The sequence below is a fragment of the Stomoxys calcitrans genome, chromosome 3, assembly GCF_963082655.1.
Source record: "Stomoxys calcitrans chromosome 3, idStoCalc2.1, whole genome shotgun sequence".
Taxonomy (NCBI): Eukaryota; Metazoa; Arthropoda; class Insecta; order Diptera; family Muscidae; genus Stomoxys; species Stomoxys calcitrans.
This window is the reverse complement of record NC_081554.1, coordinates 192,674,392-192,689,030: the sequence shown is the minus strand read 5'-3', so window position 1 is coordinate 192,689,030 and position 14,639 is coordinate 192,674,392. Positions and strand designations below refer to the sequence as shown.

Genomic DNA, 14,639 nt, shown 5'->3' with positions numbered 1-14,639 from the left:
AGAATGCAGAACATTGTAGAATTCATTGTATGATATTTCAGATCATTCGGGATTGCGCCTTGTAGGGGCTCAAAAAGCTAAGTCGGGAGATAGGTTTATATGGGAGCTGTATCAAACTATTGATCCATTCAGACCGTATTAGGCACGTATGTTGAAGGTCATGAGAGAAGACGTTGTACAAAATTCCTGCCAAATCGGATGAAAATTGCGCCCTCTAGAGGCTCAAGGAGTCAAGATAGCTGATCGGTTTATATGGCAGCTATATCAAAACATGGACTGATTTAAACCATATTTAGTGCAGTTATTGGGAGACATAACAAAACACCTCATGCGAAATTTCAGCCAAATCGGATGAGATTTGCGCGCTCTATTGGCTTAAGAAGTCAAGATCCCAGATCGGTTAATAGAACAGCAATACCAGATTATGAACCGATTTGAATCATACAGTTGTTGGAAGACATAACAAAACACCGCGTGCAAAATTTCGGTCAAATCGGATAAAAATTGTCTCAAGAAGTCAAGACTCAAGATCGGTCAAATCGGGCGAGAAATGCGCCTCTAGAGGCTCAAGAAGTCAAGACTCAAGATCGGTTTATATCGGAGCTATGTCAAAACAAGTAAAAGCGTGCTAAGTTCGGCCGGACCGAATCATGGTAACCCACCACCAAGGATTCTGACAAAATTTGATAAAAAACAAATTTAGTTGGAGGACATAATTTTATTTTACATATCAAACCTCTGTCAAACCAGCAAATATTAAAGCTTCTGGGAACCGAACAGGGATGATCGAGAGACTCGTTTACAAGGCAGCACAGTTGTTGAAAGTCGTTACAGAACACCGCATGCAAAATTTCAGCCATATCGGCAAAAATTGCGTCTTCCAGTGGTTCAAGAAGTCAAATCGGGAGGTCGGTTTATATGGAAGACATATCAGGTTGATGACCGATTTGAACCTTACTTGACACAGTTGTTGGAAGTCATATCAAAACACTTTGTGCAAAATTGTAGCTAAATTGGACAAAAAATGTGGGGTGTAAGGGCTCAAGAAATCAAATCGGGAGATCGGTTAATATGGGAGCTATATCAGATTATAAACCGATTTGAACCGTACTTGACACTATTGTTGGAAGTGGTAACAGAACACTATGTTCAAACTTTCAGCCAAATCGGACGAAATTTGTGGCTTCCAGGGGCTCAAGTAGTCAAAGTGGGAGGTCGGACATGGCTAGATCGAATCAGATTGTGGAGACGATCCAGAATATAGATATATTTTATGGGGTCGCAGATTAATATTTTGAGATGTTGCAAACGGAATGACTTTGTTAGTTTACCCATGGGATGCCCATGGTGGTGGGTATTAAAAGGTGTCAAGTTCAGCCGGGCCGAACTTTGGATACCCACCGTCATAATCGGTTGCAAAATGCATAATGTATGTCTCCAAAGCAGCCTTATCGAAATTTCGTCCGATTTGGACCAAAATTGGGCACGGACAGTTAATTATTGTCTAATAATTACAAGTCATTGTTCAATTTTGTTGAACAAAATATTGGTCTTTTTGGTAGCTATATTCAAGTATCGACCGATTAGTAGCATATAGAACGCGAATGTCGAAAAGCCTTACATAAGTCACTGTACCAAATTTCAGCGAAATTGGATTATTAATCTGCCTTTTGTGTGGCCAAGCCTTTAAATCGAGAGATCGGTCTATATGGCAGCTCCTAATCCAAATATAAGCCAAATTGAAGAGGGATGTCAAAGGGCCTAACACAACTTAATGTCCCAAATTTCTGCGAAACCGGACAATGAATGCGCCTTTTATGGGCCCAAAATCCTTAAATCGAGAGATCAGTCTATATGGCAGCTATATCCAAATCTGGACCGATCTGGAACAAATTGCAGAAAGATAGCGAGGGGCCTAACACAACTCACTGTCCCTAATTTCGGCGACATCGGACAATAAATGTGCCTTTAATAGGCTCAAAACCCTAAATCAAGTAATCGGTCTATATGGCAGCTATATCCAAATCTGGACCGATTTAGGTCAAATTGCTGTAAGATGTCGAGTGGCCCAACACAACTCACTGTCCAAATTTTCGTCGACATTGGACTATAAATGCGCCTTTTATGGGCCCAAAACCTTAAATCGAGAGATTTTTTAAAATCTGGACAGATCTGGGCCAAATTGCAGAAAGATGTCAAGGGTCCTAACAGAACTCACGGTTAAAATTTTGGCAAAATTGGATAATAAATGCGCCTTTAATGGTCCGATCTTGACTTCTTGAGCCTCTAGAGGGCGCAATTAGTATCCGATTTAAATGAAATTTTGCACGAGGTGTTTTGGTATCACTTCCAACAAATGTGCGAAGTATGATTAAAATCGGTTCATAATCTGGTATAGCAGTCATATAAACCGATCTGGGATCTTGACTACTTGAGCCACTAGAGGGCGCAATTCTTTTCCGATTTGGCTGAAATTTTGCATGAGGTGTTTTGTTATGACTTCCAATAACCGTGCTAAGTATGACGCAAATCGGAATATAACCTGATGTAGCTGTCATATAAACCGATCTGGGAATTTGACTTCTTGAGCCTCTAGAGGGCGCAATTATCATCCGATTCGGCTTCTCTCATGACCTTCAACATACGTGCCAGTTTACAGTTCCCATATATACCCATCTCCCGATTTTGCTTCTTGAGCCCCTACAAGGAGCAATCCTTATCCGAATGAACTGAAATATTCCACAATGACTTCTACAATGTTCAGCATTCATTAAGCGTCCGAATCGGACTATAACTTGATTTACATCCAATAGCATAACAGTTCTTATTCAATATTCTTTGTTTGCCTAAAAAGAGATACCGCGCGTAGAACTCGACAATTGCGATCCATGGTGTAGGGTATATAAGATTCAGCCGGGCCGAACTTAGCACGCTCTTACTTGTTTGGTATCATTACAGTGCTCTTGCATTTTTGTGAATATGATAACTAACCACATGTCCCAGTCTACACAGGGTATCGTATTATGTTTTCACAAATTTATCTACTGTAGGAATGAAACATTTTTTGTAAAACAATGTTGGAGTTGTTATTTTTAACTAAAAACTGCCATAATTTTCAATGTGATACATCCTTGGTTGTAATACCATTCATTGCATTACAATGGACATCCTTGTATAAATCCTTGATTTTTTGACTCGTATCACATAAAAAACAGGCACAGAAATCTCATCAACACCCTTAAAGCTGCCGTTTGCATTCGTTTTCAAAACTATTCGTCAACTTTTTGTGAAATCGTGAACAAATATCATAGTTTTTATTCAACCACAAATATTTTGTTTTCTTATTCAAGGACTAAAATAAGAAAAAGTAAAGGAAGAAGATAGAAAAGCAAGTTGCCATGATAGGTAAAGTTTTTGTTTTAATGTTGTTTTCTTTTTAAAATAACCAGAAAGAACTACAAGGACTTTTGTAATTTTTTTCTTATAGAGGTAGCTACGACTTTTTTTTTTCTTTGAAAAGAAAAACCAAATCGAATCTTTTCAAGTTAAAAAATGCATAGACGAGGCAGCGTTTCACTTGAAATGAAATGGCAAAAGCCTTGCAATTTATTTCAATAATGCAACTGAAATTAAATTATGAACGTGCACTTGAAGTTGTAACGGCCAAGAGATAGTTGAAGATGAAGAAGCACAAGACGATGAAGATGTGCATCTTCATTTCGTCATGAATAAATGAATGAGGGGATAACTGAGAGAATACCAAAGCAAGGCTAAGTACAAGTTGAGTATTAATTCACCTTGGCATACAGGTAGATAGGACTATATGCCAGTCAGGTTTAGGGTGTTAGCTTGTCAAACAGTGGGAACTTGTCAAACAGTGGGCAGTTGTGTTGTACAAATTTGGAAATTTTACAAATTTTGAATAACTAACTAACGTTAAAAATAAGTAGATCAATTAAGAACTAAAACTTAGGATTATAAAAGAAAACAAGGAGTAAAATAGGGAGAACGGTTTATATGGGAGCTGAATCAGGCTATAGACCAATTGAGAATGTTGGAGGTCGTGGGAGAAGCCGTTGTACAAAATCTCAGCCAAACCGTATAATAACTGCTCCCTGTAAAGGGTCAAGAAGTCATGATTCAAGCTCGGTTTATATGGCAGCTATATCAGGTTATGGACCGATTTAAACCATACTTAACACAGATGTTGGAAGTCATAAAAAACTGATTCATGCAAAATTTCAGCTAAATCGGGTAATAATTGGACCCTCTTGAGCCTCAAGAAGTCAAGATCCGAGATCAGTATATATGGCAGCTATATCAGGTTATGGTCCGATTTGAACCATACTTAACACAGAGGTTGGAAGTCATAAAAAACCGATTCATGCAAAATTTCGTCTAAATCGGGTAATAATTAGACCCTCTTGAGCCTCAAGAAGTCAAGATCCGAGATCAGTATATATGGCAGCTATATCAGCTTATGAAGCGATTTGAACCATACTTAACACAGATGTTGGAAGTCATAAAAACCGATTCATGCAAAATTTCAGCTAAATCGGATAATAATTAGACCCTCTTGAGGCTCAAGAAGTCAAGATCCGTGATCGGTATATATGACAGCTATATCAGGTTATGGACCGATTTTAAACCATACTTAGCACAGTTCTTGGACTTTATAACAAAACACTTCACGCAAAATTTCAGCCAAATCGGATGAGAATCGCGCCCACTAGATGCTAAAGAAGTCAAGACCCAAGGTAGGTTTATATGGCAGCTATATGAGGTTATAAACCAATTTAAAGGTCAAGTAATTAAGACCCCAGATTGGTTTTTATGACAGTTATTTATATCAGGTTATAGACCGATTGTTATGTCAAGGGAATGTCGGGGGAGACTCCCCTGCACGACGTTGTGCATGAAATAAAAGAATCCCAAACTTAACACCCTGGCGGTATTCATTTACATCGAGGGGGCTTTTAACAATATGCGGTCCATATCTAGACCAGTACCGGGTGGACACGGTCCTCAGAGAATGGATAAGCCATATGCTAAGGAACAGGGGGATAAATTGTGTGTCCCATGGCATAAATATAAGGGAGAAAGTGGCACAAGGCACGCCACAGGGGGCATTCTACCGCCACTCCTATGGGTGACCACCATAAATGACCTACTACAGATGCTGCCAGAGGAAGGATTTGAACCCGTTTGCTACGCAGACTATGTTATAATACTTCTTAGGATTAAGGAACCGGACGAGCTATGCAGAAAAGCCGAAAGGGTCTTGCATATGGCATATGACTGGGCTAGACTCAGAGGTCTCAATGTTAACCCACAGAAGACTGAAATATGGCTGTTCACGAGGAAGACGAAGGTGGGCCAATTTAACGCACCACGTTTCCTCAATAAGAAGATTTGGATATGTGACAAGGTAAAAAACTTAGGTGTGATCTTGTACAGGAAATTGAATTGGAAAAGTCACATTCAGGAGCGTACTAAGAAGGCTCACAGATGTTGGGCACTATGTAGACAGGAATAGTACTTACTTACGCCTCAGAAGTTTGGTGGACTTCGATTGAGAAAAAGTGCAACATAAGGACCATACAACAGGTTCAGAGAACACATTGTCTTGGCATAGGCGGAGCGATGAGGACCACGCCCACTAGGGCACTGGTGACTTTTCGAGATATTCGACCCATAGACATACAGATTAAGTGTAAGGCAGCCACTGAGGCTGTGAGACTTAATGCGATGGGAAAATGGATAGCGGATAATAACAGGTCATACCATCGCGGTATAATCGAGGCAATGATAGGAAACCAGAAAGGAAGGGAAGAGGATTCCGATCGGATACCTGAGATGAACCTTGAAGTCGAGTGCGAAGCACTGCTGCCTTGGATTGACGGAACCCTAGTATTGCCATCTAGAAGATCATTTTACGGATAGATCAAAGCTAGAGGACAGAGTGGGCCCGGGATCTACATTGAAAACCCAGGCACTGAGATAAATTTTAAACTGTCATTATACGGTCCTGCAGGCAGAGACCCGGGCGATCACGGAATGCTTGGGGTGGTGTGAACTGGCCATAAGGGCAATAACACCCTGGAAGGTAAGGTCACGAACAGTCTTGGAGTGCAAGAAGAAGATTAACGCCTCTTCAGAGGATGGCACTATCCGCATCATTTGGGTGCCGGGCTCAATAAACTTGGTTAACCCGAAGGCTTTCGTGTCGTCGCAGTCCGAGTTAAGGGTGTGGGCTACGAATGCGCACTGTGTGGGCTACGTAACACTGTGGAACAGCGAAACAGTCGGTAGGACGACAAAAATCCCATGAGGAATTCCGGATTGAGAGAAAACGAGGCTATTGCTGAAAGGAAGTAAGTAGGAAGTCAAAAAAGCTTTCGGTGCACCCAGAGGGCTACGAGCTCACTTATGTCAAATAGGTAAAGCAATTGATGTCATGTGTAGGGCTTGGGGGGAAAGTGATGAAACGTTCGAGTATATCCCATGTCATTGCCCGGCTTTCGCGGCTAACAAACACTAGCACTTATTTGGGGAGACATTACCAGACATAAACCAACTAAGGCGCGAGGTATGGAAAACAATTAGGGATTTTGTAAGCAGCACGGATTTCCTGACTTAGAATTTAACGATGTCAGTGTGTCTGTTCGTCTGACCGTCCGTCTGTAGTAATCACTCTACAGCCTTCAAAATTTGAGATATTAAGCTGAAATTTGGCACAAATACGTCTTTTTGACGCACGCTGATTAAGTTATTGAACAGTCAAAATCCAAAAGCCAAATTGAAGCATATTTGGATATAGCTGCTATATAGACCATTGTGCCGATAAAGGGTTTGAAGCCCATAAATGCTTTATTTTTTATCCGATTTCGCTGAAATTGGAAACAGTGCGTAGTTTTAGGCCTCCCAATATACAGGGTGGCTGATGAATATTGCTACAATGATGAATATTGCTACATTTTTTTTTCGGTGTATGGAATACATTTTTCTTTTATTCATGTTAAATTAAATTATTAAATTAATTATTAAATTATTATTAATTAAATTAATTAATTAATTAATTAAATTAATTATTAAATTATTATTATTAAATAGAAAAAAAGTTATTACATTTTTTTTTGGTAGCGGCTTTCATCAGCCACCCTGTAGAACCCAAATATGGTTCAGATCAGACAATATTTAGATACTGCGTTTATCGGGAGATCGGTCATATAGAAACGGTCTGAGCCCATAAAAGGTTTATTTCTTATCCGATTTCGTTGAAATTCGAAACAGTGAGTAATATTAAGCCTCCCAAAATATGACCTAAATATGGTTCAGATCGGAATATATTTGGCCCAGATCGGTTTATAACCTGATACAGCTCCCATGTAAACCGGTCTCTCGATCATCCTTGTTCGGTTCCTAGAAACTTTAATTTTTGCTGGTTTGACAGAAATTTGGTATGTAGAATAAAATCATGTCCTACAACTAAATTTATTTTGTATAAATTTTTAGCAGAATCCTTGGTGGTGGGTTCCCAAGATTCGGCCAGGCTAAACTTAGGAGGCTTTTACTGGCTAGCATTTAGAGCGCACAACAAACCGATTACTGGCTTAGGTCTATGCCCATAGTGGCATATCCGCACCCTTTTTTAACGACGAAAGAAGTGATGCCTGATGATTTCGTCAATTCCCATGAGGCGACAGGCTATTGCACAGTAACCAACAAATACGAAAAAGCGTTTTCTGGAGATTTCGTGCATTTCCAGATGATGTTATATACCTGGGGGTTGGGAAGAAAAATATGCAATGTCGTGAGATGTCTATCTTGGAGGGATTAAAAAGAAAAACATCATGGGCTGGAGTTACCATTAACCATGTTGTAAATAGAACAATGCAATAGAGGCACCTTGGATATGTTAACTACTCTCCAGGAGTAAATAATGGACAAATCGTGGGTATTAGAGATAAGAAAAAACCTTCTGCAGCAATGTAATCGAAAATCATGATATAATGTCAATCATCCATCCATCCATCGTCCATAGGACTGAAAGTAGAACAATTAAAGCGTCTAAAGATGCTGTAATCGTCAACAGATCGCTCGAAAGAAATAAAATCGATTTCTGAATATCATCATTCTGATGATCCGTGATAGCAGAACCACAATTAACCTATTTCAGTTTATAAAGAAAAATTGGAAATACATTTTCGATTATCCTCCCACTGTGCATCATTTCTAATAACGGCCTGACTGCTCTTCTACGTAGGTAAATGTTCTTTGGAATCTTTGTCAAAATGTCAAATGTTTTCAAATGAGATTATCATTCACAGGATAGTAAATCAAAGTTATACCATATTATCCTGTGAGTCACAAACGATGACGCTGACGATGACTATGACGACGACGATGAACATGAAGCGATTGCATTTGCGTAAGGCCCGACATACTCAAAGACAAGCTAAACCTGCCACCAATGCACAACACTTGTACTGTGTTTGCAGCTTATATAGAATACACACCCAAACCATTTGAAAGGCTAACAAAGTTTAATTTAATTTCATGGGCTATCTAAGGCCTCATGACATGAATCTAATCTATGATGACTTTGCCCCCAAACAAATTACATTTGCAATGCATATCTTTGCAACGTAGTAATGACACGGACAATAATAAGAAGAGAAAATCCTTTAGGAATCCTAAGATTGTCTGTGAAAAGACTTCCATAGAACCCTTTAACATTAACCTGTAGCTTAAATTGGAGCAGAAACCTGCCATAACTTTTAGGAATTAGGAATTATACTTGATTACAATTAGGCATGAGTTGCCGGGCCTAAAGGAGGCTTTTGATTTAAGGAATTCTTTGAGTTGCATTCATTCACTCATCTGCCTTGCAGTTTGTTCTATCACACAGGATATGTGTATGTGTGTTCACTCTGTCTCTGCCTTTGTGTTTCTATGGAAAGTTTTTGGCTTATACCGTTCCCATGCTAATGAGAAGACCTATTTAATGTTACTCATACGTCTGTGTTGTTTGCTGTTTGTTATTTGTTTTGCCTATATTTCGTTTAAATTAGTCTTAAATAGGCCTCATGGTTTTTACCATGTATTCGGCTTTTAATTTGGCTAATGGCTTAGTGGAAAAAAAAAACATTGTACAAAATTAAGCCCCCTCCCCTTCTTGCCGCCTTACCAATGGAAATTTCAGCGGCAACCTAGTTATTCAACGGAACAAGACCAAATCAACGTTGTAGCTCTTGGTTTTTGTACACTTCAAACCGCAGGCAAATATCAAGTATAGCGGTTGATAAGGCTAACCCTGAAAAAGATGATCATTTCAAAAGTTTTTTTTGTTTTAGAAAATTCAAAGAAAATTTTTAAAGATTTTCTTTAGAGATGTTGAGGGTAATTGGAAAATGCGCAATTGCTTTAATAAAAAAAATTATAAAAATAAAAATCTGGAATATTTGTAAAAAAGATGCAGAAGAAAAAGACATACATTTCTGAGTGTGAACATTCATTTAAGGAACAAAGCCATGACATGTTAGTCTGCACGGCTAACCAGTGCGGGGAGTGTGGATTATATACCTATCAGAGGCTTTGATCTGTCGTTGCTATCATATTTTGGTATAAATGATCTAACTGAGTCTGTAACTGGCAGGTGACCGTGGCTAGCATGACTGCCTTGTGCGAACCATTTTAAGTCCTTACTGCCAGTCAAACTGTCATAAGCTAGTCGCTGAAGGATTGGGAACAGATAGAAACACCTCGTAGTCCGTTTTTCTGAACCTTTGAGAATTACCAAATCCTCAATAAGCCACTTCTTTCTTCATTAAAATGCTTTGGAAAAATGATGAAGAGCTCTATCGCAGCGCTTTCAACCCTTCTAGGCCTTGGAGGACACACAACATGTGCTTCCGGGTTTTCCTGCCTTTGGAGAACTAACGACATATTTGGTTGCAGGTATTTATACATTGCTAGCAACATAAAATTCTAAGAGAGTAGGTTCTGAATCTGTTCATAATTGCCAAACATTTCTATAGATTTTTTTTCATTTTTAAGGAATGCTAGGAAGCTGTTTGGGAGTTTAGATAGTTAGGTAGGTTGGTGTTGGAATTTCTAATTTTTGGGTTGGTGCTTTCGCAAACAAAATCTTTCGGTCAAAATAAATGCTGGCTTTGTATTCCAGTCTACCTCGAATTTGGACTCGTTGATCTACTGCGCTGTTGATTTCTATGATCGTTGACCTACAGTGGCCGAAGTGACTTCATTTATGGAAGATTGTTTACGATTTGCCGCCGTTTAACCAGGGGTATTGGTTGTGGATGATAAGCGTTGCTGTTGTGACAACAAAGATGAGGCCAATCAGTAAAAAAAAAAAAATTAAACCATAAGTAAAATCTTTATCAATGCCTACAGCCATATCAGCTTACCTTTCATGTACTGTTCTTTGTGATAATTTCTGTTGACTTCTCCATCCCAAATAGGGTTGATGCATTGAATTCCTTATCACACTACTGTGACCACTATTCACCGATAAAAAGCTCGAATTGATGGGACCACAACCTGAAAAGGAACCCCTCTGTGAGACGCTGGGTGATGTTTGCTATGAGTTCAAATGTCAGGTGGACCACCTTGAGAAGACTCCATCACTAGCACCGAGAGCCGGCATTCTCGTATGTCTCACACCACACCACCATGATGATGTATCAGTGACCCATGACCACTTGCACTCTGGCCACCATGATGACTATGTGCCGAGGGACCTAACAGTAAAGTACTGCGATTGGAACGCTGTGAATCCAGCGAACTGAGTGATGTGGTCTTTAAGTTAAGTCCAGCCCAATGGCCAGAATCCTGGGTACGTTTGCATGTGAAGTCGCCAGGTTAACAGCCGCCAGTATACGAGTCAAGTATATTGAGACGTTGCAGTGAGGCTTGTATGCGCAATTGATGTACACTTGAGGCGGTCGGATTGTGGTCGTGGGATTTCTGAAGCTCATTTTCAGGCTACAGCCGCCTGAAAAAAGGGAAACCTCATACACAAAAGTGCTTACAAAAAAACGTATGCCCGTCAGTCCATCCATACGTTTATCTGTCGAAAGCAAGCTAGCTTTCGAAGGAATAAAGCTAGGCGCTTGAAATTTCGCCCACATACTTCTTATAATGTGTAGGTCAGTTGGGACTGTAAATGGGTCATATCGGTCCATGTTTAGATATAGCTGCCATATAAACCGATCTAGTGTCTTTACTTCTTGAGCCACTAGAGGGCGCAATTATTATCCGATTTGGCTGAAATTTTGCATGAGTTGTTTTGTTACGATTTCTAACAACTGTGGTAAGAATAATTTGAATCGGTCCATAACCTGATATAGCTGCCATATAAACCGATCTTGGATCTTGACTTCTGGAGCCACTAGAGGGCGCAATTCTCATACGATTTGGCTGACATTTTGCATGAAGTATTTCGTTATGACTGCCAACAGCTGTGCTAAGTATGGTTCTAATCGGTCCATAACCTGATATAGCTGCCATATAAACCGATCTTGGGTCTTGATTTCTTGAGCCTCTAGAGGGCGCAATTCTCCTCTGATTTGAAATTTTGCACATAGTGTTTTAATATCACTTCCAACAACTGTGCTAAGTATGGTTTTAATCGGTTCATAACCGGATATAGCTGCCATATAAACCGATCTTGGATCATGACTTCTTAAGCCACTAGAGGGCGCAATTTTTATCCGATTTCGCTGAAATTTAGAATGAAGTATTCCGTTATGACTTCCAACAACTGTGCTAAGTATGGTTTAAATCGGACAATAACCTAATATAGCTGCCATATAAACCGATCTGTGGCAATTCATATACGATTTGGCTGAAATTTTGCATGACGTTCTTCGTTATGACTTCCACCTACTGTACTAAGAATGGTTCAATTCGGTTCATAACCTGATAAAGCTGCCATATAAATCGATGTTGGATCTTGAGACACTAGAGGTCGCAATACCTTTTCGATTTGACTGAAATTTGGAATGAAGTATTTCTTTATGACTTCCAACAACTGTGCAAAGTATGGTTTAAATCGGTCTATAGCCTGATATAGCCGCCATAAAAACCGTTCTGGGATCTTCAGTTCTTGAGCCTCTAGAGGGCGCAATTAATAACCGATTTGGATGAAATGTTGTACAACGGCTTCTGCCACGACATTCAACATACGTATTCAAGTATGGTCTGAATCGGTCTATAGTCTTATACAACTATCATATGAACCGATCTCCCAATTTTACTCCTTTATCCCCTAAAGGACGCAAGTCTTATTCGAGTTGGCTGAAATTTAACACAATGACTTCTACTTCTAGACCATCTCCAACATTCAGTTCGATTCTGGTCCGAATCGAAAAAGCTCCAAGAGCAAACCAATTTTTTCTTTTATTCCTTTGTTGGCCTAAAAAGAGTTAACAGAAAAAGAATTCGACAAATTCGGCACAATTATTGTACAAATATTTTGAAGCTATTATAGTCAAGAAACTTTCCCAACTACCGCTGCAGCTGAAATAAACAAGTCGACTCGAATGTTAATCATCGTAAAACTATTCTATTGTCATTGTAGTCACATCATTGTTGTTACGGTTGATGTTGTTTTCATTCTTGTTGTTGTTGTCTGGGCCTTGTTAACGTGGAAATAATTTGCAAATAGCAAAAATGAACCTCCAAACAAACACAAGACCCCAACAAACAACAGCTACTACAAATGGGCTATAAAACATCACCGCAAGGACCACTATACTCTAGCCACAGCATGGTTATCATTCGATCTCAACCATCAGGCATTACCTCAATAATGGCTAAAGCGGCGACAACAAAAATGCCAACAATACAGCTCCTCTAGCAGATTTGATGATCCATTTTCCCCCTTAACTCATTCATCGCTACCATGTACTGGCTATGCACAACATTGACAGCGGTCGTTGCAACAAAGAAAGGCGACTAAAATATAAACATTGTGAAAAATAATTGGCATGCACATACAACACAACAAACTATTTTAAATTGTGCTAAAAACAATTTACAAATGTTGTTTGTCCCTTTGTGTGTGCGTATGTATTTGTTTTGCTTGTATTGAGCTTTTGAGAGTGTGTGTAGCCTTTTATATGTTAGTCCTTTTGTGGTTGTTGCTATTGCAGTTGGTCACACGTGACTTGGGATGTTGGCCACCAAGCAAAGTAGGTTGATTTAGGGGATTTGTTTGAGGTCTTAACAAACATCAAATCTGATGCTGGCCAGCAGGCCATTGATTGCTTTAGATTTTTTTCGATGGTTAAAGAAGAAAATGGAATAAAATTATTGGAAGTAATGTAAAGAAAGTAATCGTAAATCGAAAATAATACAGTTAAAGCGAGGGTTGTTATTCATATTCTAATATGACCAGAGTCCTTCTTTTTACTGCCGAGTACGAACAGCTTGTCGCAGAGCTACACATCTTATCTTATGTTTCAAATTTCGGCAAAATCGGACAATAAATGCGCCTTTTTTGGCCCCAAAACCTAAAACCGAGAGATCGGTCTATATGGCAGCTGTATCCAAATCTGGACCGATCTATGCCATACAGCAGAAGTATGTCAAGGGGCTTAATTTAATTCAATGTCCTAAATTTTGGCGACACGGGACAAAAACTGCGCTTTTTATAAGTCCAAAACTTTAAATCGAGAGATCAGTCTATATGCCAGCTATATCCAAATCTGGACCGATCAGAGCCAAAACAAAGAAAGATTTCGATGGGCCTAGAACAACTCACTGTTCCTAATTTCAGCAAAATCGGATAATAAATGTAGCTTTTATGGGCCTTAGACCGTAAATCGGAGGATCGGTCTATATGGCAGCTATATCTAAATCAGGACCGATCTGAGCCAAATTGACAAAAGATGTCGAAGGGCCTAACACAACTCACTGTCCCGAATTTTAGCAAAATCGGATAATAAATGTGGCTTTTATGGGCCTAAGACCGTAAATCAGCCGATCGGTCTACATGGGGGCTATATCCAAATCTGGACCGATCTGAGCCAAATTGACGAAGGATATCGAAGGGCATAACACAACTCACAGTCCCAAATTTTAAGCAAAATCGGATAATAAATGTGGCTTTTATGGGCCCAAGACCCTAAATCGATGGATTGATCTATAAAGGGGCTATATCCAAATCTGAACCGATAAGAGCCAAAATGAAAAAAGATGTCGATGGGCCTGGGACAACTCACTGTTCCAAATTTCAGCAAAATCGGATAATAAATGTGGCTTTTATGGGCCTAAGACCCTAAATCGGAGGATCGGTCTATATGGCAGCTATATCCAAATCAGGACCGATCTGAGCCAAATTGACGAAGGATGTCGAAGGGCATAACACAACTCACAGTCCCAAATTTTAAGCAAAATCGGATAATAAATGAGGCTTTTATGGGCCCAAGACCCTAAATCAAAGGATCGGTCTATATGGCAGCTATATCCAAACCTGGACCGATCTGGGCCAAATTGACGAAGGATGTCGAAGGGTCTAGCACAACTCACAGTCCCAAATTTCAGCAAAATCGGATAAAAAATGTGGCTTTTATGGGCCTAAACCCCTAAATCGGAGGATCGGTCCATGTGGG

General features: G+C 39.6%; 1 pseudogene; it reads right to left on the bottom strand.

Annotated features, from left to right (window-relative positions):
- Nucleotides 1–10,187: 10,187 nt before the first annotated feature.
- Nucleotides 10,188–11,084, bottom strand: LOC131996248 (uncharacterized; annotated as a pseudogene).
- Nucleotides 11,085–14,639: the final 3,555 nt, after the last annotated feature.